Source organism: Delphinapterus leucas, chromosome 17 (genome assembly GCF_059928025.1).
Source record: "Delphinapterus leucas isolate spDelLeu-1000000601 "Yukka" chromosome 17, BTC_Dleu_Yukka2, whole genome shotgun sequence".
NCBI lineage: Eukaryota > Metazoa > Chordata > Mammalia > Artiodactyla > Monodontidae > Delphinapterus > Delphinapterus leucas.
The window spans coordinates 36,445,826-36,472,831 of NC_143145.1; the positions used below are offsets into that span (position 1 = coordinate 36,445,826).

A 27,006-nucleotide genomic window follows, 5' to 3' on the forward strand; every position below is an offset into this window, starting at 1 on the left:
CATGTGGTGTCAGCCAGGCTGGTGGGAGTACGGCCTCTCTCACACAGTTGGGGCCTCGAGGTTGGCAGCTGGCTTTCTGACCAGCAGGACAGCCTGGACTTGACATTGTGGCTCAGGATGGCAAGAAAACAAACGAACTCAGCCCAGTACTGGAACAGCGCCCCCTCTGTCTCCTTCTATTGGTCCAAGCCAGTCTTAAGGCCCCTGATTCAAGGGGAGGGGAACATTAGTACTGTATTAATTTAATTTCCAAGTGTTGATAATTGGTTGTATAAACTTTGAAGAAACTGGATAAAGGATATATGGAAATTCTTTGTAATATTTTTGCCTCTTTTGTACATCTGAATTTATTTCAAAATTAAAACTTAAACAAATTAAAAAAAAAAGGGGGGAGAGAGAGAAACAGACCATACCTTTTTTTTTTTTTTTTTTTTTTTGCGGTACGCGGGCCCCTCACCGCTGCGGCCCCTCCTGCCGCGGAGCACAGGCTCCGGACGCGCAGGCCCAGCGGCCATGGCTCACGGGCCCAGCCACTCCACGGCACGCGGGATCCTCGCGGACCGGGGCACGAACCCGCGTCCCCTGCATTGGCAGGCGGACCCTCAACCACTGCGCCACCAGGGAAGCCCAGACCATACCTTCTGATGAGAGGAGCAGCACGTGTTCCAACAGGGGCAGCCAGTGCATGGCCATCTTTGCAGACAGCACCATACATGGTGACTTGTTAGTGGCAGATATCCAAGGGTTAGGCCAATATTACAGAATATCCTACTGTGGCAGCTTTCCTGGAGAGGAAAAGACCACCCCTACCCCTCCCCCCGAAAATACATTCTATTTGGACTCTTTAAGCCCTAACAGGTAAATGTGAGAGGTATTTTAGAGGAGTTGGGGGCTGTCACACATTTATTCCTGTGGGTGATGACATTTTGGGAAGCTGTGTGACCAGTTGGGTCCAGTGCCATGCATCACACGCTAGGAGGAGGGGACGGCACCTCCCTTGGTCTGGGCAGTCTGCACATTCTCTCTGCCATGAGCAAACCCTGGGCAAAAGAAAGAGGGCAGGGGGTGCTGGCTCCACCGGGGACCCAGAAGGGATGTGCCCAAGGATGTTGCAGAAGCTGCCAAGGTGAGCATGGAAGAGAAAACTAGCTCCATCCGCCTAAAATGATCAGCCCAATGTGCCTCTAACAAAAACCAGATAGATGGCCTAGGCATGAAGAAGCTGGTGAGAAAAGAAAGGCATTTCAGGCCTTAACTAGCACGGCATTTATAAAGCCCATCATACAAATGGGCTGAGGAAGGATCAAACACAAAATCAAGGTCAAGTGTAGGAATGTGTACCTGGGAAGGAAAAATAAAGTGGATTACAACCCCATGAAGAACAATGCAAACTCATCAACTGTTAGAGCCAGGGGGAGCCTGAGAGATCAAATTTAGCTCGAAGCCCGTTTCACGCATGAAAAAGCTGAGGCCCAAGATGAAACAAAGGCGTGAGTACCTGCCGCCCGGTTATTCTTGTGTTGATAGTGAGTGCTTAGTAAGCACCCATTAGGTGTCAGGCATTTTGCTGGGTGATGGGAACTCAAGGTAGACGAGGACACAGTCCTTGCCTTCACAAAGCTGACTGTTCAGGGGAGGAGAAGGACACGGAACGATGATTATACAACAGCGCAGGCACACAGGACCAGCAGTGTTCAGAGCAGACTGCAGGAGCCCAGAGGGGGCAGCCCGAGGACCAGAGCTCCACGGCTCAGTTGCAGGTTCCTTGCTATCAGAGCCTATGGGCTCTGTATAGAAGAAAGCTTGCTTTAAAAAATCCTGCCCACTGAGCTACCCATTGGAGGAACATTGGAACCTATGGCTTAAAAGAAAGTGCAGTCTTACAGTCTTGTGCATTAAGAAGATCCTAAATGTGCCTTGCATTTGGGCAGAGCCTAACGGGGCATTCATATATCTCACTACGTGCACAGTCTCACTGCACGTCATCCCCACCACTGGCCTCAAGCAAGGCAGTGAGCTTTAACGCAGAGGCTCTGACTTCCAACCCCTTCACTGGGCCATCAAATGAGACACATTCTGGCCAAAGTCTCAGGAGAGCCAGATCAAGGGTGGAGTCCACCACCAGCATGAAAGGCTCTCATGCGGACCCTCCTTGCCACCTCGCATCCCTCCAGCTCCCACAACCCGGCCCCTACCCCCTTCCTTTCTGCCCCCTGCCCCCTGCAGTGGTGTGTTTTGGCATCCAACCCAGTCCTCCTAGAAGGGAGGAGAGCAGGGAAGAGGGAACCTGGAAGACTCCTTCTCTGCTTCTGTTATTCCTTGGCTGAATTAGCCATGAGGGCCACTGGAGAGCTAAGCCACCCTAATACAGCTGGTCTTCACTGAACACTCACTGAATGCTAGGTGCCTTCCATACATCATCTCACGTCATCCTCACCAGAAATTTGCAAGGTAAAGTATCAAGCCCCCATTTTACACACCAGAACCAGAGTCCAGTTTCACCAAGCTAGGAAGTGGCAGAGGTGGGATTCAAACCCCTGTCCATCTGCTCCAAAGCCCATATCTCCTCTGTCACTACACAAGAGAAAAGGTAAAGGAATGAGGAGCATTTAATGTCATGCAGCTCCAGATGTGGCCCTCAGACCAGCAGACTCAGCATCACCTGTGAGCTTATTAGAAATGCAGTCTCTCAGGCCCCTCCCCAGACCTACTGAGAGGGAATCTGCATTTTAACAAGACTCCAGGTGATTTCAATGCCTATGAAATTTTGGAAAGCCCACCTCTTGTCCGTGGTTCGCAGCCCAGGCTGAACCCTGGAATCACCTGAGGAGCTTAGCAAAATGCTGATGCCCGAGTCCAACAACCGTGGTTCTGATTTTGTGTGTGTGTTTTCTTTTTTTTTGAACTTTATTTTTTTTATACAGCAGGTTCTTATTAGTTATCCATTTTATACATATTAGGTTATATGTCAATCCCAATCTCCCAATTCATCACCACCAGCCCCACTTTCCCCCCTTGGTGTCCATACGTTTGTTCTCTACATCTGTGTCTCTATTTCTGCCCCGCAAACCGGTTCATCTGTACCGTTTTTCTAGGTTCCACATCCATGCGTTAATATACGATATTTGTTTTTCTCTTTCTGACTTACTTCACCGTGGCTCTGATTTAATTGGCCAGTTTTTTAAAAGCTCCCCAGGTGATTCAATGGGCAGCAACCTTTGAGAACCGCTGACAGGAGAAAGGGGAAAGCTGACGGCTGTGGAGGGTCGGTGCCACTAGCGACTTGCCATGCTTTTCCAGGCATGGCAAGGGGAGTGGGAACAGCAACAGGGAGGCCGCGGAAGACCCAGTGACAGGACAGTGACCGTCGAGGTTTCCTGCCCGCTGGTGCGCGCGGTTGGACAGACACCGGCTGCGGAGGGACGCGGGATAGCAGGCTTGTTCTCAGGAAGGAACCCCGTTGGTCCGGGTGCCGAGAGGGAAGCGCGGGTGAGTCTTCGGGTCCCGCCGGCGCCAGGAGCCCCGCCGGGCGAACTAGCGCAGCGCGCAGGCGCAGAGGGAGGGGGGCGGGGAGGCGCCGGGCTCGGCTCGGGCGGGAAGGGGTGACTCAGAGGGCGGGGGCGGCCCTAGAGCCGCACCTCCGCCCCGGGCCCCGTCTGCCCCGCATCGACCATCCCCAGGGCCGCCTCCGGGAGGGGCGGGGCCGGCCGGCTGGGCAGGTGAGGGCGGCCCCGGGAGGGTGCGTTCGGACGCTTCTTTGTTGATCGTCCGGCCCCGCCCCAGGCCTCGGCGCGAGCTGCAGGAGCTGAGTCACGGCCGACTGCTGGGTGCGTGGCCACATGGCCCCAGGCGGAAGAGTGCGTCCCTTTCCTGAACCTGGCGTGTCTCTTGAGGAAGCCAAAGAGACAAAAGCCAGGGAGCGGTGGCTTCTGTTCTACAAAGCTCACTACTCGTAACCCATAATTGAGGTCACCCCAGCACTCGCACAGCCCTGAGCAGGAACCACCGTCCGTCCGCCACCCCCATGTCACCTCCAAAGGGATCATGATTTTGAGGCTTGAGGCAAAGCTCCGCGACAGACTTGCAGTGACATGGTCCAGGAAGGTTCCTCTAGAGCTGTCCCATGTCCCCACACCTGCCTGAGGTATACCATACGGGTTGAGAGGGCGGGCTTGGGGTTACCTGGAGGATTTGTCAGAAATGCACATTCCCTCGCCTTGTTCCTAGAGCATGAAATTCAACAGAACCGGGTAAAGCCCTGGTATCTGCATTTTAACAAGGGCCCTGATGTTTTCTCGGCAGATGCTTGGCAGACCTCCCTTTGAGTGTCACTGATTTTGAGGAAGTTTCCCTGAACATAGATGTATTAACCACAAGTGAGTGCGGCTGAATGATCATAAGTTGAGTTTGCAAGGGGGCACAACTAGAAGCTGGCAGAAGTGGGAGCCAATAGTGTCACCTGGAGATGGAGCAGTTTCCATGCCCTTTCCAAAAAAAAAAAAAAAGAAGTGGGAGCCAAGCCAGGGTCACCAGGTCCCCATGCCTGTGTTTAATTTATGAGCGCAGGCCAAACTTGAATTGCAGCCATCCTTAGGAAGCTTCTAAAGGCTTTCTACTTTGGTGGTATTGAGTACATCCCGAAATAAGCAGCATCAGATGGCATTTCCACACTACTTGATTTTCGCAGAATGCCCTTCCAGCATGGTATGTGGATCTGGGTTATATGCACTGTAGCTTAAGCCTATCCACCACTAATGAGCTTGAGCCCCCAGAAGAGTCGGTTATGACTAATGTCAACTCGAATGGATTTTTATATAATCTCTACTTTAAAGGATGCCAGTCTATCAAAAGAGGATAGAGAAAAAATTCACTGGAAATTAGGTTTAAGAACAAATTTGTCCCCTTGCTTGGCCAATGTCATATTATCCTGTTAACTGCTCCTAATGAAAAACATGAGTGCATATTATATTTTGAACAATTTGTTTGAGGTGAGGTCTCATAACTCTGAAGACAGATGGCCTTGGCTTAAATCTCAGCTTTTCCACTTACTGGCCGGTGACCTTGGGCAAGTTCTTACCTCTTTGTGCCTCAGTTTCTTTATCTGAAAAATGTAGTTGTAAATATTTATTTTACACTTACTACCGTCAGATATTGTAAGAAGAGGTTTGCAAGCGTTAGTCTGTGTAATCCCCACTTTACAAATGAGGAAACCGAAGCTCAGGGAGGCTGGGTACCAAGGTGTCCCCATCTCCATCCTTAGTGGCAGGAGGAGTCAGGAGATGGGGTTATACTAGCAGAGATGCTGCTGGTTTGAACTAAAGGGGACCAAGAAAGCGAGACAGGAGAGTAGATGGTCAGACTTCTTGAGTTCCACAAAACCAGACCACAGAGCTTTTTGGTTACAAACTTACACTGTTATTCAAGGAAGGGGAAGAAGGACCTTGAAGGCAATTCGGAGATTATCAGGCCACCACCTGGGGTTTAACAGGCCAGAAAGCCTTGAGAAAGACCCCTACTTCCACTTGACAGAGCTGCAGAGGCAGAACCACTGTCCTAGTGAGTCTGGAAAGGCAGAGCATTGAACCAAAGAGGATTACTCTTGAGCCTTAAGATCTAATGGAATTTGCCTTGCTAGGTTTTGCACTTGCTCGGGACCCATCACCCCTTCCTTCTTTCCTGTTTCTCCCTTTTGGAATGAGAATGCCTATCCTATGCCTGTCCCACCATGTATTCCGGATGCATGAAACTTGTTTCACAGGTTTGCAGCTGGAGAGGAATTTGCCTCAGGATCACTTGTATCTCAGGTCTCGCCAATATCTGATTTAGATGATACTGAGATGACACTTTGGACTTTGGAGCTGATGCTGGTTAGAGTTAAGACTGTTGGGATTTAGGATGGAATGAATATATTTTGCATGTGAGAAGGGCATGAATCTGGGGGGCGACAGAGATGGAATGCTATGGACTGAACTGTGTCCCCTCAACATGATGGTATGGAGATGGGACCTTTGAAAGGTAGTCAGGTTTAGATGAGGTTATAAGGTCCCCCTGTCATGAATTAGCTTCCTTATAAGAAGAGACCAGAGAGCTTACTTACTCTCTCTCTCTCTGCCATGTGAGGACACAGTGAGAAGGTGCCATCTGCAAGCCAGGAAAGACTCTCAACAGACACCAGCCCTGCTGGCACCTTGATCTTGAGCTTCAAGCCTGCAGAACTGCAAGAAAATAGATTCCTGTTGTTTAAGCTGCACGGTGGTCTGTGGTATTTTATTATGGCAGCCCAAGCTCACTAAGATGCTTCTCAAATAAAAACCCTGAACTTCCTGAGGCAGCAAGGATGCCTCTAACAGACATGGGGAGAAGTCTTGCACAAAGAGCTGGGGCACGGGGTGCAGTGAAAAGGGAAGAAACGCACAAAGGATACCATTTCAAGGCAAGGACTGACTGAGTTCCTACCATGCTCCAGGCACCGAGCCAAGCTCCATCCTAGGGTAACACTGCTCCTGGCCCACGGATACCCAGGGAAGCTGTTGCTCTGGCTGCCTCTTGGCAGCCTTGCTTCTCAAACCTCCCTCCAAGGACAGAGGGTGACAACTGCCCCCAGCCTATTAAGGAAGCAGCTGCACCCAGCAAGCTGGGAGGCTGCATGTGCCCAGAGCAGACTGTTGCCCTTCGTTTAATTCTCCAGGCCCAGACTTAGGCCAAGCATGGAGATGGACCTGCCAGTCTCCAACTCCCGTCGCCTCTCCAAGCCTTTCCCTGCCCATTTCCAAGGTCCCTCCAGCCTCCGGGGCAGTGCTGCCATTAAGAGGGAGAACTGACCTGGGTTTCACTTCCTCTGGAGGAGATGTAAATAAACAGAAACTAATCAGCTCCCGGTCCATCAGCACCCACTGCAGGCACCCAGCCACCAAGACCATCGGTCTCTTCCTTGCTGCACTTGGAATGGCTCCACAGCTTTGGAAAAAGCACTGACACCCGGGCCCCAGTCCTGAGTTCCTCATTTCATTGCCTGGGATTCGGCCTGGGCATTGGCTTCTGTAGATTCCACATGCAGCCAGGCCTGAGCTCCACCATCCCTGGGATCCACATTGCCTGCATCTGTGAAATGGGGCTCGTGGTACCTCCCAAACAGGGTGTTGTGAGGCTGAAGTGCAAGACAGCCTGGGCTGGAAAGGGAAGGGAATTGTTCGTCAAGGGCTAAGGGGAGCCCTGTGCCAGGCGCCACGCTAGGGGTGGGCTCCTCTGTGAGACCGCTCAGCAGGCTCCCCTAGGGGGGTGGTGCCCCATCCTCACTGGCATCTGCCCAGCTCCTTACCGCTTATGGAGCCCTTCACTCCATGAGACCAAGGCTGGCACACCATGGCACCCAGCAAATGTCTATTAGATGAACGAATGGACGGTGTCCTTTGACTTCCGTGACAACTTTGGGAAGTAAACCAGAAAGAGATCCTTATCTTCTCCGATCTCATAGAAAGAATGGGGGGTTCAGAGTCAAGGTTCTGTCACTAGCTTTGTGTCCCAGAGACACAGTTAAGGGAACTTAACTTCTCAAAGTCTTTGTTTCTTCATTTGTAAAGTAGGACTTTCTTATAATTCCTTTGTTATGAGGCTATTCTGAAGAGCTGATGAGACAATATGTGAGGGAAACACTTGTAGAAACTATTATTTGATGAGGGAATTGAGGTTCAGATAGGTTAAGTGACTTGCCTACAGTCACACAGCTAGTAAATAGTGAAGCCAGGACCAAAGAACTTCTGGGCTTTTCCCACTCCCCACATAGAAATGCAGGCCCACATATACTTAAAAAAACAAAAAACTAACACCAAAATAAGTACCTGGTTAAAGAGAGAAAGATTCAGATATTTAGAGAAGAGACCCTGGGACTTGTTTGGCTTCCAAGGCTCACCCAAGGAGGAAGTGTTGCAGTGAATTTTGCAGAAGGAAGAATGAGGCTTTGAGTAAAGATTTTTTTTTTTAAATTTTTTTTTTTTTTGCGGTACGCGGGCCTCTCACTGCTGCGTCCTCTCCTGTCGCGGAGCACAGGCTCTGGACGCGCAGGCTCAGCGGTCATGGCCCACGGGCCCAGCCACTCCACAGCATGTGGGATCCTCCCGGACCGGGGCATGAACCCATGTCCCCTGCATCGGCAGGCGGACTCTCAACCACTGTGCCACCAGGGAAGCCCCAAAGATTTTTTTTAAAAGAAGGACTAGCCTGGGAGAAAACTCAGAGAAATGAATAAGCAGAGAATTTTGTTTGTCCACGATGGAGAAGCTGAGAGGGAACCAAGGTGAAGAAGAGGCAGTTGTGTGGGAGAAGCCTTTGCCATCTCTGGAGGGCCTGGCAGCCTGCAAACGGGGCCCTGTGTGGCTCAGAGCACAGCGCCTCAGCTCCCCCCCAGGGCCAGCTGCAGGGGTGCCCTAGAACGTCCTTACAACCAAGCTCCGTGCTCAGGGACTGCTCGCCCAGCGCTGGTTCCTCTGCGTGAAGCTCTGTCCTGAAGTCCCACTAGAGAAGGAAGGAACCTGTAGTTACAGACCACCTGTCCCTGCACCTGTGATCGCAGGAGGATTAGGTTAGGGCCCTGCCTCCCAGTGAGAGAAGCAGTCTCCACCCCATTACACAGGTGGGGCTCAGAGATGCTAGGCCACTGGCCACTTCCCAGGGCCCCTCTGGCCTTCACACGTCCTGGCCATTCTTCTAATGCACGGCTGTGTGCCTCCAGCCCCGGAATCCACGTGTCCACTCTCGCCTGGGCTCCTGGTGGACTCTGGGGGCAGGCTCTGTGCGGGGCTGCCTGGCAGGCAGGCTGGCATTACCTAATTGCTGGCCGGCTTCTTTTTTGTCACCTCATTTCTCCAAGCTGCCTGGCTCTGAAAGCCTCCATCTCAGACAGACAAATGAGACTCCAGCCTTGTTCTGCCTGAGCTCCAGCAAAAGCAAGAGATCAGAGGCTGCCGTCTTGTTGGAGAAGCCGCCAGGATCCGGATCACAAAGCACTGGGGGCAGTGGATGTCTTTAGCAGGTGACAAAGCCCAGGCCAGTGCCCTACTTTTGGCTGTGACTTCCCTTATTGGGCTCTACCTTCTGCTGTAAGGTGTCTGGGGTCAGCATTCTGAGCACTGGGACTCTTTCTTCATCAACCAGCCGCCCTAGGGAGATGGACTCTTGTTAGAGCCAGCCCCTGGCATCCTAAAAGCCTCTCCTCCCTCCCCAGTCTGTACTCAGGGAAGAAGGAAGTAAAGCAGAGAGCACACTGGGGCACGGCCTCAAACAGGCCCGCACACCTGGAGGTTGAAGCCAATTCCCAGCGGCAAGGCTGGTGTGGGCCCAGCTCAAAAGCAGCCTTCTGCCCCTCCGGGCCCCTGCCCAAGGCTGCAGCACCTGCCTCTGGATGAAAGGCCCTTGGAGAGGCTGAGGAGAGGCCCTAGGGCATCTGGCCTTATCCTGCCCTGTGCTGGCCGGCAGGTGGGGTGGACAGATCCACACTGATGCCCTCCCCGGGCTGTGAGCGTGTCAAGGGCAGGATCTGTGTCCCACTGGACTTGGTATCTCCTGGCCCAGGTTAGCATTCACCAGGGCCAAGCACTGTTCTGAGTTAACCCACTAACCCTCGCCTCTACCCGAGGAGGTGCTATTCCCATTTCTCAGGTAGAGAAACTGACACACAGACAGATGAGGTCCATGAAGGTCAGGAATGGGAAGTGAGGATTCAATCAGGCATGGCTGAATGGACTCCCGAGTCCATGCTGTTGACCATTATACTATAGTGACTCTTGACGAATAAATGATGGATGGATGGATGGATGAAGCAGTCAGTTAATGGCTTGTAGAGAGACAGACACGAAAACCCCCTGTTCAAAATTATATCCTCTTTTAAGTTTCAGGGCTTGTGAATCTGCTATTGAAATGTGTCCCTTTGAGCTCTAGTCCCCGAAGCCCCTCAGGAATTGGAGTGATGGCAGTGACTGGCCGTGTGCCGTGGCTGCGGGGATGCCTAGGTGAGGCCTATGGCCTGGGAAGAAGTCATCCCAGCGTGCGAGGAGGGAGGAACGGGGTGCTGGGGCTTTCTGCGGAGATCGCTGCTGCCGCTGTGATCTGTGGTGGAGCAGTGGCTGGGACTCAGGCTCCAAAGCCTCCGAGCTGGGTCCGAGTGGCTATGCCTCGTACTGCTGTGTGGCCTGGGGTGTCACGTGGCCTCTGGGGGCCCAGTTTCCTCATCTGTCCTTGGTGATACTGAGAGCGACCTCGTGGCTAATGGTTAAATAAGCTACTGTTGGTAGTGTGTCTGTCACTGAGTAGGTGCTCTGCAAATGGAAGACGTTATTGCTGTTATCACACGAATTATAGCCAAAAAATAAGTCAGTGACGATGACTAGCCCGCTGTTCCGTCTGAAATGGGTTACCGATCTGGCGACCCTATTTCTGGTATCCCAGGGACCCCCCCTCCCCCCCCAACCCAGCCCTGCCATCCTACCGCCCAGGGTCTTTCCGGTTGTCCCCAGCCCTCCCTCCTCCCACCTCTGTCCCGGCCTGGCCCCAGCTTTCTGTCACCTGGACTCCATCCAGTCTGAAAGGGCAAGAGAGCACGTGGTGAAACCAGGAGGACGAAGCCCCTGGAAGCCCCGCCCTTCCCTGTATCCTATGTTTGTCTGCTTCCAACTCTTGGCCATCTTGGGTCTCCAGCTGCTTCTCGCTCCCTATCCCTTTGTTCTAACTTTTCTCTCTCTCCCCGTTCCGTGGCTGCCCATGGCTCTCATTAAACTCTAATTAAACGATGCAGCAGGTGGCAATGACGACACCCTCTCCCTTCCAAGTGCTCATCAAAGGGGTGTGCACGACACACCGGAGACACGGGATGAAGAGAGGCCTGGGCCCTGGGCGGGGTGGGCGTGGGGGGCAGCAGGGGCATTCCTTATGCGGCCATGACCTGACACCAGAGAGAGAGGGAAGGTCTGAGGGCTCGCTGTGTGTCCTGGGATAATTCCGTTTGTCCATCTGTCACACCAGGACAGGAATCCTCAGTTCTGTACACCCAGGAGTAGAGGGAAGGTACGAGATACTTAACAAAGATGACCATGAAAGTCCTGGTCACCATCCACTCCACCAAGGACTAGTGATAATAACTAGCGTTCAGGGAAGGAGTCCTAGTTGACAAAGCCTCTCTCATAAACTCTCTTGAACCTCACAACCACCCCATGAAGCAACAGAGAAAAATGGCACCATTAACCCCATTTTACAGGTGAGGAAACTGAGGTCTTGAGAGTTTAAATGACTTGTCTGGGGCCTAGGCCACAGGGCTGATCCCCGGAACCATTTTCCCATCCCTTTCTGAGATCCTTTTCATTTTGTACACTCAGCCTCTGCCCCGCCCGTGAGTCCCTCACTGCACCTTCCCCGGGCTGGCCCTGGGTGCTGGCAGCTTGGAGAGTCATATACTGAGGACTGTGGCCACCACAGAGCCCGGCCTCAGGCAGGCCCTCACCTGCTCCACAAGGCTTTTTCCACGCCTGGCCTGGCCTCCCTTCGTTCCCCTTAACAACACTTCCAGAAGGGCCCTCCCCCACCCCCCACCCCGTCATCCCCCACCCCGTCATCCCCTCCCACACTCCGTGGATGTTCTTGCCTCCTGTGGCTCCTGACAATCATGGTCCTGAGCAGGAAGGGCCTTTAGTCCAGCCCCAAGCCCGGAAGCACACCTGCCTCCACCCCTTTTTGTTTTCTCCTCTTCAGTCTTAAGGCTGCAGGAGGCCCCCCTCCTCTCCCTTTTGACCTCTCTCCCTCCTGGCCCTCCAGGCTCCTTCTGCATCAGTGGTCAACCTTCTCTTCAGAATTTCTGGCCTTTCCTCTGCACTGGCGCCCCCAGCCCAGCAACATGCCGTTGTCTCTCCCTTCTTCTTTGCCACGGCATTTTCATGCCACTTCCCCGTTTGACCTGAATTCTTAAAAGGATAGTTCACACCAGGGTTTGTCGACCTCAGCACTATTGCCATTTGGGGCCAGATAATTCTTTATCGTGGGGGCCATCCTGTGTGTTTACCTCAATTTTCTTGGGCTGCCATCACAAAATACTATGGACTGGGTTGTTTAAAAACAGAAATTTATTTCTCACAGTTCTGGAGGCTGCAAGACCAAGGTCAAAGTCTGGCAGTTGAGTTTCTAGTGAGGATTCTGTTCCTGGCCTGCAGACAGCCACCTCTTCTTCATGCCGTCGCCTGGCCTTTCCTCTGAGTGTGAGGAGAGAGGGACAGCAAGCTCTCTGACGACTCTTCTTATAAGGGCACTAATCTCGTCAGACCAGAGCCCCACCCTCATAACCTCTTCTAACACTAACAACTTCCCAAAGCCCCATCCCCCCTGCCGGCAGAATACTGTCACATTTGGGGTTAGGGCTTTAACATATGAATTTCTGGGGAACACAAACATTCAGTCCATTACAGAGCTGTAGGATGTTTAGCAGCATCTCTGGCATCTACCCACTAGAGATGCATTCCTTTCAGTTTGGAAAGATGGTAAAGGACACTAGAAGCCAGTAGTGAGAGTTATGATGCACACCTCCCCACCCTGAGTCATGATCATTGTTGACAACCCCAGTTGTGACAACCAAAAATGTCACCAGACCTTGCCAAATGTTCCCTGGAGGACAAAAATCTCCCCATGCTGAGAACCACTGGTTTACATTATTTATTCTATTTTCTTATCCCAGGATATCCACGATAATTGAATTCACTCCTCAATTCACTTGTAATTCAGTGTCTACTCCTTCCCCAATCTACTGCTTTAGTTAACACTCACTCTACCCTGTGTGGTAAAATCATTTGTGTTCATGGCGCTGAGTCACTGCTCTAGTGGAATATTTACCACTCTCTACTTCTGGAACCTTTTCTGGCTCCAGAGGAAAGCCCTGTTAGTCGCCCTCCTGATTGCCAGCCTTTCTCCCGCCTTCTTCCTGTAGTTAGATCTGTTTCTACTGTGACTGAAATACTAGTTATTCAAGCGACCATCTTCCTTGCAGCTAGGGCTAGGTAACGGCATCTGAGGGAGAGTCTACCTGCAAGAGCTTCTAGGAAAGATTTACTTTCTGAGAAAGGGGAAGGAGGGACACAAAGAAAAAGCCACATTATTGGTTAAAAGAAAAAAGAAAATTGATGTTGAAGTGGTTGCAGCCATCTTGCAAACGTGAGGAAAAGCCAAAGAGAAGCCTGACTTAACGAGCCACTGAACCAACCCTGGAATTGCCTACTTCTGGACCTCTTATGAGAGAACTAATGTTCTTATTACCTAAGTCAATTTTAGTCAGCTATTCTATTACTGGTAGCCAGCAGTATCCTGACTGATCCAGCTTCTAAGACTCTACTCTGTCCCTGTTCTCTGGATGATCCTTTATCATCTTTTTTTTTTTGCTGTACGCGGGCCTCTCGCTGCTGTGGCCTCTCCCGTTGTGGAGCACAGGCTCCGGATGCACAGGCTCAGCGGCCATGGCTCAAGGGCCCAGCCGCTCTGTGGCATGTGGGATCTTCCCGGACCGGGGCACAAACCCATGTCCCCTGCATTGGCAGGCGGACTCTCAACCACTGCGCCACCAGGGAAGCCCTCCTTTATCATCTTTTTCCAGGCCTTCTCCTCTTCCCCCTCCCCATGAACAACAAGTTGGTGTTCCAAGGCTCACAGTTCTTCTCACTCCCATCATCTCCCATCATTTCACTGACATCCTAGATGCCGATGACTGACACATCTGAACCTAGTGCTTTCCTTGAGCTTCAGACTTAAACCCCGTTGCCCACTAATGCACAACCACTTTGTTATTTCTTTGGTTGGTTCTAGTTTCTCTGCCACCCCCTTAACGTTAAGGGTTTCTCAGGCCTTATTCTTGCGCCCTTTTCCCTTTTCTAGCTATACTTTCCCCCTGGTTACTTCATCCATTCATGTAACTTTATAAAGACATTTCAATACTGAAAATCCAAGTTGATACCTAAAGCCCTGAGCTTTCCATTGAGGACTTGAAAACACAGTTGCCAACTTACCACCTATCCTTGGAATGTCCCACAGAGTGGTCACACCCACATGCCCAGTACTCAGCTCATCCATCTCCCTTAGAAACTGCTCTGGCTTTTGTGCTCCGCCTCAGCGGCCCCACCACCGTCCTTCCAGACCTGAACCAACCAACTGTGCAAGATGCCTCCTTTTCTATCTCACGTCTTGCAGGAACCACCAGGTCTCTCTAATTTTACCTCCAAAATGCCCCTTCTCTCTGCCCCTTCTCTTGCCACTGCCTTGGTTTTGGCTGCCATCAATACTGCAGTCACCCCCCAATTGTCTTAGCCCCTCCACTCTTGCTTCCTTCCAATCCCATTCTCCACCTTGCAAGCAGAGTGATATTTCTAAAATGCAAATCTTACTGCCTCACTTTTCTGCTCAAAATTCCTCATTAACTCACCATTCCCCTCTAGCAGTGATTTTTCAGTTTTTAGCATAAGACCTCCAATAGATAACAAATTAACAGTTGAATAATAGGGAGGGACATCCGGAGACCCTCCTGGATACCCAGCTCCCCCTTCCTTCCCCCAACCCAAAACACACATGCATGCATGCACATGTGCACACAAGTGCCCAGCGGCACACACACTATTTCCTACATTAGTTTTGTTTAGACTATAGATGCCATCTAGTCTGCCCTACCTGGATGTCCAGTATGTCCAGGAAGCACCTCTGCCACTGCTCTGGCAACATCCAGCATCTACTGGATACTCTCAAATGACATGCAGCTCACTACTTTACAGGATCCATTTCAGGATCCTGTTCTGAAAGTCAAAAATCATTTAAGTGATTTTTGTGACTGCATACAATTTAGGGCCCAGGATAGCCTGTAACTTGGCACTAGCAAGGCTTGTCTTACTTGCCTCGTTAGGACTTGGAGGTTCTTAGTGCAGTTTGTACTTGGGTGTAAACAGAAAAGGGAATGCTTCTGAGCGCCCATTACATCACCCCCCAGTGCTGGCTCAGCAATCGGCTGCTGGCTAAACTGGCTAAAACCAGTTGGAGCTGAGCTGCTGGACTGTAAGACCAGACTGGTATGAACAATAGAAACGATGCCTCTTTTCAGGGTCCTGCTCACCAGAGAGGCCCAGGCCACTCTGCACCTATGGAAGGGGCGATATTGTCACTGAGCTCTGCAGCGCCAGGTTGAAACCCTAGCTCAGCCACGTTAAGAGGCATGTGACCGAGATTTGATAACCACTCTGGGCCTCAGTTTCTTCATCTGTGAAATAGGTTGTCAGTAGGACAAGGACCATGTCTATCAAGTGCCAGGTGCTTACTTGTTTCTCAACCAATGGTGGTAGTTAGGGAACACCGTTCACCAGCCCTTTCCTCATTCCTACCTGGGCTCAGAAGTAGGTGCTTCTGGACTTTATGAATGAATGAACTCGGTGACTTGACTAATTAACGAGTTTGTACATCTCTGGCTCAGGCCCTCTAGGCCCTCCGTTTGTAGACACCCTCGCCCTTGAGGTCAGCTGTCCAGGCAGCCGCAGGCCCCGCAAGGGGAGGGAGGTCTGCCATTTGGGGGGTAGCTCACTTGGGGTGGGAAAGATTAGGAAACCTCTGTGGCCACCACAACTAAGCACGCAACCCAGAGGGATGTTTTCTGTTGCCATCCTGACTCCCAGAAGTGGCTTCTAGAGGGGTGAGTTCAAGGAGCTGGTGAGAGTGCACACCAGGTGAATGTTGGGTGTCCTTCTGGTTCTGAGAATACTTGATATTCTCAGATGTGAGATGTGACATCACCTTGGGAGCTAAAAAGAGCCCCTCACTCCACAACAAGGACCTACTATGGAGCACAGGGAACTATATTCAATGGAAAATAATATGAAAAATAATGTGAAAAATAATATGTGTGGGGGGACTTCCCTGGTGGCGCAGTGGTTAAGAATCCGCCTGCCAACGCAGGGGACACGGGTTCGAGCCCTGGTCCAGGAAGATCCCACATGCCGCGGAGCAACTAAGCCCATGCGCCACAACTACTGAGCCTGCGCTCTAGAGCCCACGAGCCACAACTAGTGAAGCCCATGTGCCTAGAGCCCATGCTCCGCAACAAGAGAAGCCACCGCACCTCAAGAAGAGTAGCCCCAGCTCACCGCAACTAGAGAAAGCCCGCGCGCAGCAACAGAGACCCAGTGCAGCCATAAATAAATAAATAAATAAAATTAAAAATGAAAATAAACCCACTTGCTTCCAGAGGTCAAGAAGAAAATAACATTAAAAAAAAAAAAGGATATGTGTGTGTGTGTGTGTGTGTGTGTGTGTGTAACTGAATCACTTTGATATATACCTGAAATTTTGTAAATCAACTATACTTCAATTAAAAAATTATAATTAAAATAAAAAATAACCCCTCACTCCATTGCAGAAAGAGACCTGGAATGGGCCAGGGACAAAACAGTGCCCTGGCATCCTCCTGGACATGGGGTGGGACCCCATAGAGGAGGCAGCTGACTCAGGTAGAGCACTCAGCACATGGCCTGCCACAGGGTAAGTAGTGCTGGCCTATGTTGCTTGCTGTGTTTGGTGGAGCTTTTCTTGGAAAGAATAAAGGGGTTATGAGTAGAACTGAAGCCAGCACACAATATAACTCTGGTCATGGCACCCTACTGCCAGCGCCCTCAGTGGCCTCCCATTGTCTGAGGGTAGAGACAGTCCTTGAGCCCAGCCTGAAAGCTCCCACGGGCACCCCACTCAGCTCCCTGGCCCCTTCAGCTCACTCATGCCGGCCACATGGCCTCGTTTCAGTTCTTCGAGGGACCCCTTCCTTCCTCCGGAAGTGACCTCTGACCTTGCCTGGAGCAGTCCCAGCAGGGAGCCGCAGGGTCTGCTCACCTGGTAGAGACGTCCCGGGACACGGCCCCTGGGAAGAGAAGCAGTAAGAGGGATGAGTCCTGGGCTTCCCCGACTGCTCGGTGACTCCATGGTTTCCCTGCTCCTGTGAGCCTGCACCTGGTCCTCCGTGCACCGCTGTCCCCGTTATCGCCTGCTGGGGCTGGGGGAAGGGCAGGTGGCAGCTGGGGCGCAGCACCCTTCCCCAAAGAGGAAACGAGAGTTGCTTTTTTTAAGCCCAGTTGCTGCACTGCTAGGCGTCAGCAAGAGCGACTAGGCAGCATGCGCACACATGTCTGAGATTTAGGTTTCTCAAGGCCAGAGCTGGCGCCCCAGCTGCCCACCTTTGTGGCTTGTGCATGCTCACTGTGCCCAGAGACCTGGCTCAGTCTGTCGCTAAAGGTGGGAAGGAGCTGTGAAATGTTCACAGGGGCACGGGCTAGTGTTTATGAAATGATGCCTGAAAAACTGCTTTGGAAACATTTATGTATTACAGAAGTATATTTCTGTTGCCATTGGAGACTAACAGTCTGGGAAGATTTCCCTGGGACTTACAAGTAGAGTAGGGAGAAAAGAAATGGCCTAGGGTGTCACCGTCCACATGGTAATTTGCAGAATCCATTAGATGAGTGCCTGGAATAATCCAAAGGCTTTCTGCACTTGCAAGATTAGGTAGAAAATAAGAGCATTTTCTCCAAGTGATGATAATAATTAGTATTAATAGTAATTAACAGTAATGACATGTCAATTCACTTTATAGGCTGGATCTCATTAATGCTCACTACACACTGTGAGAAAGGACTGTTGTTATCTTCTCCATTGCAGAGATGAAGAAACCGATGTTCAGGGCTGCTGGCTGACCTGCCCAAGGTCACACGGAGCCAGCAGTGGCAAAGCCAGGATGCAAACCAAGGCGACCTGACTCCTGAGCACGAGCTCCAAGGATGACTTTACAAGAAAAGGTTAACGGGCTTCCCTGGTGGCGCAGTGGTTGAGAGTCCGCCTGCCGATGCAGGGGACACAGGTTCGTGCCCCGGTCTGGGAAGATCCCACAAGCCGCAGAGCGGCTGGGCCCGTGAGCCATGGCCGCTGAGCCTGTGAGCCATGGCCGCTGAGCCTGTGCGTCCGGAGCCTGTGGCCCACGTGCCACAGAAAAAAAAAAAAGTAAAGAAAAGAAAGGGTTAACTCAGCAGCCAAGTCACAGTAGGCCGGGAGTGTCTCAACCTCTGCTGCACTTTGTTATCAGTAGGGGAGCTTTTTAACAATACCGATGACATCAGGGGTCTCCAACCTCTGGGATCTAATGCCTGATGATCTGAGGTGGAGCCGATATAATAATAAGAGAAATAAAGTGCACAATAAATGTAATGCGCTTGAATCAACCCCAAACCATCCCCCCCCACCCTGCCCTTCCCTGGCCCATGGAAAAACTGTCTTCCATGAAACCGGTCCCTGGTGCCGAAAGAGGTTGGGGACCGCTGGATGACATGATGAGGTCCCATCCTAGACCAATGGGAAGGGGGTGGGAGTTGGGCATGAATACTTTCCAAAAGTGTCTCAGGTGGTTCCCTGGCCAGGGTTGGTCAGGAAGGGCCCCGGAAGTTGCATGGGGGGCAAGGAACTGTCCACTCGAGTCTGCTCCCCACCCCTCCTGCACCAGCCCCTTGCCCCACAGGGCCACTGAGCAGAGGCCAGGGAGTCTGACTTTCTCGCCCTGACCTTGGCTTAGCACTGCCCCTGGGGACTGCTCCGAGGGTCCCTCCCACACGCCCTCTGACTGACACAATCTACCCGCAGCCAGGCTAACTAGCACAACCCCTGGGCCCAAGAGGAAAAGGAGCAAAAAGCCTCCTTTTTTTTTTTAATTGGGTCAAGAGAAAACCAGAATTATAGAAAATGCAAGTCATGGTTAGCACTCCCATCATTTTTCGGGCCGCTGCTGTGCTCTGCATCTCCCACATGTAAGAGCTGGTTCTACAGTGTGAGGGGGTGGGAAGCAGTACCAACGAGATGAGAGCCTTCAACCATCGAGGGCGGTGAGGGTACCAGGCCCCGTGCGGGCCGGGTTCCTGCTTGATCTCAGCCTGGCCGGTGGACGCCCCATGAAGGAGGTGGTATCAGGGCCTTTGACAAGCAAAGAGGCTGAAGTTAAATAACTGCGACAGAGGACACACAGGCGCGTAAGGCGAGACTGACGCCAGCTTTGCCAAGCCCGTGGGCAGCCTGAGTGGCTCTGCTTGGCGGCGTCTCCAGGGTGGTGGGGAGCCACCAGGCCCCACCTGCCCCACTCACTTTTGTCCCTTCTCGCTGTCCTATGTGACTCACAACATGGGCTCAGGCGGCCCCAGGTCTGCAGACCTGGGGAGGTCGGTGGACGTCGGCCACCTGCTCTCCCCACAAGGCCACCTGAGTACTCTGGTTTGCTCTGTGTTCTTGAGAAATCAGGAGAGGACAGTTCAGTCTCCTGGGGGCTACATGGAGTGGAAAGGAGGAAGCCCCAGGGCCTGGGAGGGTGGTGTGTGGATTCTGTGGGAGTCCTCCATGTACCAGACACAGCCAGAGGTCAGCCCTCCCGCCAGACGATGCGGGAGAACTCCCGTTCCCTGTCCTGTCTGCCTTTCTGACTGGCTCTCCTGCCAGCTTTTCCACAGGCAGATGCAAACCTGTCAGGGTGGGAAACGGGGGCCCGTGGGGGCCGGGGAGACCCACTGCCAGTCGTCACTTTCCTCCTCGCATGAAACAATACTCACTCATTCGGCTCACATCCTCGAGCCCTTGGGCTGAGTTGGGCACTGGGGCTGCCAGAATACACAGCCCAGGAGCTGGTAGACTCACGGTTTTGTGGGATAAACACACAGTCACAAACTGTCGTGCCACATGATGGCTGCAGCACCAGAGCGCATACAAAACACAGCGTTAGCCCGGAGGAACGCGTGATTAACTTTGAGGAGGGAGAAGTGCCAGGTCAAGGGGGTCCAGGAGGATAGTTTGGAAGCAGGACATGACTCTGAGCACATCGGCAGAGTTCCACCTCCTCCCTGGAGCCCGATCTGGCCACTCCCACCTTCTCTGGTCTCCCCTACTCAGGATGCAAGCCTCACATCTTCTTGCATCGCACTGGTGCTCTCTTAATTCTGCTTTGTTCGTGATGGTTTTTCGTCCATGGCCCTCTCTCTCAACTGGATTTTAAGTTCCTTCAAGTCAGGGACTGGTTCTGGTATTTTCTCTCCCCACAGAGGGCTAAGATGGTGTTGAGCTTCCTGGGATGCTTCATAAACGTTACTGAGTTAGTGACTCAAAGGCCATTGGAGGGTTTGAACCTCTGAATTCGACAGCCAGTTCTAGGCAAGGTGTGGGAACATGAATGAGGGCAAAATTTGCCCTCATTGATACCTTCCCTCGGAGAAACAGTAACCTTTACCCTGGAGGGGAGGCAGGTGGGAAAGGTAGCCAGCTTTTAAACGGTTCATGAGCTGGCTTTTCGCAATGTACTTTATGACCTAAGTGTAGTCAAATATAATGGTAAAATTAATTTCAAAGTCAAATATCAGGTTGAGGATTATGTGCTGTTTGGAGTGATTAAAACTGCTGCTCTGTTCTGTAATAACACAGAAGAGGAAGGACCAAGACAGTGTATTCTGTTCAAAGGGCAAAAAGGCCCAGAGAAGGGACATTTTCCCACTCTAGCCTCTAGTTTTAGAGGGAAAAAAAAGGCAAGTAAATAGCTGGTAATGAAATTACCTTTTACTATTAATTTTTTCAGGGTAACAAATATACCTTATTTAAATATCAAAAGGTACTACAATGCATATAATAAAAAGCAGGGATTCCCTGTGAGTCCTACTTTTCAGAGGAAAGCACTTTCCACTCTTTCTTTTTCTTTTTTTTTTTTTTAAGGGAGGGTGTGAGGGAGCTCTGAGTGAGGGAGGGGGTGAGGGAGCTCTGGGTGAGCACACTTTCAACTCGTTTAGACATTTTTCTGGTATTTTCCTCCATAGTTTTAAATAATATATTTCTCAATTTTTTCCCATTATAGACATGTATTAACTTCCTACTATGGCAGAGGAAAATTCATTTTTTGCATTTTATACACATGAGCACATTCATACTCATTCTTTGGTATGGTATTTCACCTCTTTTGGATTAATGAACACTCAGAATTTATGTTGCTGTGTCCCGGTAAATATTGTTAAATATTGCTCACAGCTAAGCCTCAGAGTTTGCTATAATTACATTTCCCCTCACGTACAATGTTTTGCTTTTCCTGGAGTTAATCACCACGTTACATTTGCTCAGATTTTTAAGTGCCTCTCACTAATTCCTCCAAGTTCTCATTAGACTCTTCTCAACATGGACAAACACATGAAGTGTAAACTCAGATCATTTATTCCTGTTATGGCGTGAATGCAGAGGTCCAGTGCCCGCCATCCTGCAGCTCCACTCTGAATGGAGAACTCTCTAGACCTACTGTACCATGTTGCCCTGGGACTTCCCTTCACCTCTCTCCTGTGTTAGACTAGATATTTCCTGGGTCACCTTTTGTTGGTTTATTCTCTTGTTTCACTGAAGCACATCCTTTAGTAGTTTGCTGAGAAAGTTAATCTGTTGAGATTTTGCCTGTCTGAAAAATGTATTCGGTTTATCCTCACATTCAACTGGCCATTTGGAAGTTGTTCTCCTTCAGAATTTTGAAAGTACTGCTCCACTCTCTTCTAGTTTCCAATGGTGACAGTGAGAAATCTGAACTTCTGATCTTTTGTATTTTCCTCTAGAAGTTTTTATGATAATCTCTTTATTCTTGGTGTTCTCAAATTTTACAATAACTTATCTATTTTTTACTTAATGTTCCCAGCACTTGGTCCAAATTTTCTTCCATCAGTTCTTCAGTAATTTCCTCCTCTCCATTTTTTTGCTCTCCTTTCTTCCTGGAACTCCTGTAAGTTTGTTATTGGACTTCTTGGATTGATTCTGTTTTATCTTTTCTCTCCTGTTCGTCATCTTTTTGCCTTATTCTATTTCCTGGGAGACTTCTTCAACCTTACTATTCAACTCTTCTATTGAGAGATTCATTTCTCTTATGAGCTTCTTAATCTCTTCTTTTTTTTTTTTTTTCTGGCTGCATTGCATGGCTTGCAGAATCTTAGTTCCCCAACCAGGGATGATTGAACCTGCACCCTCACGCCCTCAGACGTGTAGAGTCCTAACCACTAGACCACCAGGGGATTCCCTGAACTTCTTACTTTCTGCAAGTGTTTTCTTATTCTCTGAATGTTTCTTTTTTATCCTGTTCTTATGTCATGGAAGCAAAGTCTCCTAATTCTTCAAGGATATAAACTTCAGTTTGGCTGAAGTTTTCTTCTGCTTCCTGCATTATGTCAGCTTTAGGACTTTCTGCATTTCTTTGTCTCTTTGCTTAGTTAGATCTCTGGTGATTGTGTTAGAAGCTTTTCTCAAATGTCTGAAGATGCTTGGCTTCCTCTTCATATTTAAGGATGGTGTCCTGGGTACGTATTCATTATAATTCTTAAGAGCTTGGGCTCTGGAGTTAGCTAGACCTGTGTTCAAATTCTGTTCATTCTTTAGCTCTGTTGTGTTGGGCAATTGACCTACCCTCTGTGAGCCTCATTTCCTTAGATGTTAAAATGAAGATGGAGATTATAGTAATGACCAGGGCTGGGAGCACTGAGAGATTCTCAGGTGTTGATGCTGCACTTGTGGGACTCTGAGAGTGAGCACCCCCTTAAATCTTGTGCCCTAGGTGTCCTGCTTGCCTCAACCTAAGTCCCAGCTCTCCTACAGAGAGGTAACTCTCAGAGTTCGGCAGGATAATGCATTGTAGGAGCTTGCATCAGAGCTGGCATATGGTAAAGCCTCAGTAAATATGAGCTGTCACTGCAGATCAAGTGACATAACGTTTATTAATAGGAAACGTTTATTTAATATCCACCGTGCATTTGGAGCTATAACTATGAAATCAGAGGATTAGAAAAGAGAGGGGGAAAAAAGAGGGAATAAAATAATAATGAGAAGAAGAAGAAGAAGGGGGAGGAGGAAGAGAAGAAGAAGAGGAAAGAATCATGATAGGGCTTCCCTGGTGGCACAATGGTTGAGAGTCCGCCTGCCGATGCAGGGGACGCGGGTTCGTGCCCCGGTCCTGGAAGATCCCACATGCCGCGGAGCGGCTGGGCCCGTGAGCCATGACCGCTGAGCCTGCGCGTCCAGAGCCTGTGCTCCGCAACGGGAGAGGCCACAACAATGAGAGGCCCACGTACCGCAAAAAAAAAAAAAGAAAAAGAAGAAAAAAGAATCATGATAATAAAAGTAGGAAAAAACAAAGGAAAAATAATAAAAATTTAACCAAGAAAGGCTAACCCTGGGAGACAAAACTGTATAGAACAAATTTATATTGACACTGAGGCTGCAGCTGGGAAGATTTTCTGGGTGAAGAGAAACGCCTTCATTGTAATGAGGAATGAGTTAATAAGAAAAATCTGGAATCTGTTTCTCTTCAGAAAAGCAGAATTGATTGATTCTCTGAGGCTGCCTGAAGGAAGAGAAACAGCCTCAGGCCCAAGAGAAAATGACCTTTTACAACTGATGTCCCCTTGATTTTCACACATGCCAGTCACTTGGGCAGCTTCTCCACATTTTAATTGATCATTAGTCTTCTGGGCGGGGGCCTCAAGGTGACTTGAGTCAGGAGCAGGGCAAGTTTATAGGTCTCAGAAACAAATAAACAAACACTGAGACTCCCTCCATCATTAAGATTATGGGAGATAAAATCTTTTTTTTGGGAGATAAAATCTTTATGAAATAAAATCATCTCTCCCTAACTCTCTCTCTCCAAACACCAGAATGAAGTGGAAAAGTAGGAGAAATTTAGAAAAATGTAAAAGAATCCAAGGACACTGTTTTCTTCTCCAAACTCACTGCCCTCCCCAATTTAAGAGCGCTGAGTCACTGGGCTCAGTCGGACTTTTGTACCTAATGTGGTTATCAATAAACTTTTGTGTTGCCCCAGCTCTCTTCTCCCCTTTGGGCCAGGTCTGGCCTTCCTGGACAGGACCACGGAGCGGAAGCCATGGGCATCTGACAGCCAGGAAGGCTGAAGCATAGTGGAGAGACGGGGAGAACACACTGGCCACCTCCCAGGCCTGTCTCAGAGGCATCCGAGGGTAGAAGGGGCAATCGCAGGACTTCCATCACCAGACACGAAGGAAACGTTTGATCAAAAAAATTGGACCTTCCGGGAATCCCATTGTTTCTTTGTGTTTTGCTGGCATTTAGGAAGTGACTGAAAAATCAGATCTGTTTAAAAGTAAAATAAAGCACTAGTGCAGGGGGTGAGGGGGTTTGCTCTGCCCCTGAAGCCTTCACTGAGGGGCTCAGGCTTCCTGGGCGGAGCTGGAGCTGGTGCGGAGGCGTGGCTCTGCCTCATATGAGTGGCCCGAGCGCAACAGGACTGGTGTCCTTCTAAGAAGAGGAAGGGACTCCCAGGATGGGCACACACAGAGGAAAGGCCGTGTGAGGATGCAGGGAGAAGGCGGCCACCTGCAAGACAAGGAGGGAGGCCTCAGGAGAAACCAACCCTGCCGACAGCCTGATCTTGGACTCCAGAACTGTGAGCAAATACATGTCTATTAAACCACCCAGTCTGTGATATTTTGCTATGGCAGCTCTAGTAAATGAATAAAGATATGATTACAGGAGTCTCCTAAAATTCTCTTCCAATTTCACTATTTCCTAAGTGAAATCAGAAGCAGTGTCACCTCCTGGGAGTGAGGATGGAGATGTTGGAGCTTGGAGGACAGAAGTGAAAAGCCGTCATCCAGGAGTGGGGGAACGTGGAGGAACCGGGGAACACGGTCGGGCTCAGGAAGCACTGAGGGCTCACTTAGATTTAAAATAACACCGATCCACCTGCTTATCATCTGTCTCCTCGTCCGTGTCCAGCTGTGAGGATGGACAGCTGAGGTGGGAGGTGGGACAGGGGCGGAGCTGACGAAAGGTTGAATTCCACCAGGGCTGCAGTTTTGTGAGGACCACAAAGCAAGAGAAGGGTAGGGGAGTTGATGTGTGTGAGGGATTGTGGATGCTATTATGTGTACACGGGAGTTTTATCATGAGTGGCAGTGGAATTTCAGCTAGATAAGGAGGAAATAGAGAAGATGAGGGTAGCGAGGGACCCATCAAAGGTGGTAGCATCAGTGATTTGAGGTCCTGATCCGGTTGAGGAGTGGTGGGAATTGGGGTTCTGGAAGTAATGAGCAGGGCTGAGAAGGTAGCACGTGGTTGAAGAACAGGCGACAGAGGCTTTCCAGGCAGTTCTTAATAATGGGAAGGTCTAGCATCCGTGAAGGAGAGCGCGCAAGGAACAAAAGGACAGGATGTTAACAGAACCAACACTGTTACTTCCCTGGCGGTCCGGTGGTTAAGACTCCGTGCTTCCACTGCAGGGGGCATGGGTTTGATCCCTGATCGGGGAACTAAGATCCCGCAAGCCATGTGATGCGGCCCTAAAAGGGAGTTTGTTAGGACCAGATGAAGAAATATGATCTTTGCTGAATTTTTATTTTGCTTCGAGGAAAAAACCCAATTTTTTAGCTCTTTAAGAACTCTCATCAAAGTTCCAGAAGCTCTATTAAAAGAGCCAAGGGAGGGGACTTCCCTGGTGCAGGGCAGCCAAAAAAAACCCCAACTCTGTGGATGCTGAAATCACCAAGAATTGTAGTCAAGGAAGTTGATAGGGTGGCAGAGAGGCAGGGGCTCAATCTCAAAGAAGCGAGGGGAGTGACCCTGGCTGCACTTAGTGAGGTCCAAGGACATGAGCTTCAACCCCGCGGGGTCTAAGGTCAACAGGTCTTGTAGGTGACCCTGATGGATATAGCCCAGGGGTCAGAAAGCTCAGTGGTGACAGGCCAGAGTCACACAGCTGCCCCCAAAACTTGCTGTGGCCCCAGATATGGACACATTCCTCACTCATCCAGCCCTTTTCTGAGCTACCCCTTCACCAGCACCTCCTGAGGGCCCAGGATGTGCCCTGCACAGTGCTGGACACTCCGGGGGGCGGGGGTCAGAGGTGAAGATGGAGACTGGCGCCAACGGAGGGTGGAAGATCCTGAGACCACACTGCTCAGCTCCTCCCTGCCCAGGAGCACACCTCGCCCCAGAGGGCAAAGAAGAAGTAGATCCCTGCCCCACCTCACACACACGCAGACACACACGCAGACACACACACGCACATAAAATGCATTCGATCAGTCTAAAAAGAGAAGTCTATTTAGCTGTTGTGCTTGAAATTATACTCTCTGGTTTTCAGGAAGATACAATTAAGGCTGATTTTCTCCCCCACGGTAGGGTTTTGATCCTGTGAGTGTGTCGTGCTCTTCACTCAAACATCCAACAAAAGCTTCATTTGAAAAACAAAAAGCCTGTCAGCGTGCTGACAAGTTACAACCAAGAGTCAGGCAGGTGAGAAGGCAAACCTACTCCCTTCTCCCCCTCACCTTCCGGACCACCGTGCTGGGATTCTCGGAAGCTCTCAGAAACAGTTCAGGCCGCAGGTCCAGCTTCCAAATGTGGCCAGTTCAGAGGAGAAGCAGTACATCTGAGCCAGAAAAGCCCAAGACCGCCTCCCCCTTCCCTTGACGTCCTCTGCTCGGCACCTTTCCTGCCATCCAGAGACCTTGGCAGGAGCCTTCCTGCCATCCTGTTCTGATCCACTCACACATACACACTCACATACACACTCACCGAACACACATACAACACACAGACACACACCCCACACACACCGCACACACAACCACACACACCGCACACACCACACACACACCCCACACACACACCATACACACACACACCATACACACACACACCACACACCCCCACACACACCATACACACACACACCACACGTACACACACACACCACACGTACACACACACACCACACACCACACACACACACCCACACCGCACACCACACACCACACACACACACCGCACACCACACACACACCACACACCACACACCGCACACACACCACACACCACACACACACACACCACACACACCACACACCACACACACCACACACACCCACACACCACACACACCACACACACCCC

At 50.5% G+C, this 27,006-nt stretch overlaps 1 long non-coding RNA gene across 1 annotated transcript; it reads left to right on the forward strand.

Annotated features, from left to right (window-relative positions):
- The first annotated feature begins 334 nt into the window (after window positions 1-334).
- LOC149746933 (uncharacterized) lies at window positions 335-26,991 on the forward strand. Its single transcript, XR_016388366.1, has 3 exons — window positions 335-3,489; window positions 16,412-16,533; window positions 17,701-26,991. It is a non-coding gene; the product is annotated as an uncharacterized LOC149746933 (long non-coding RNA).
- Window positions 26,992-27,006: the final 15 nt, after the last annotated feature.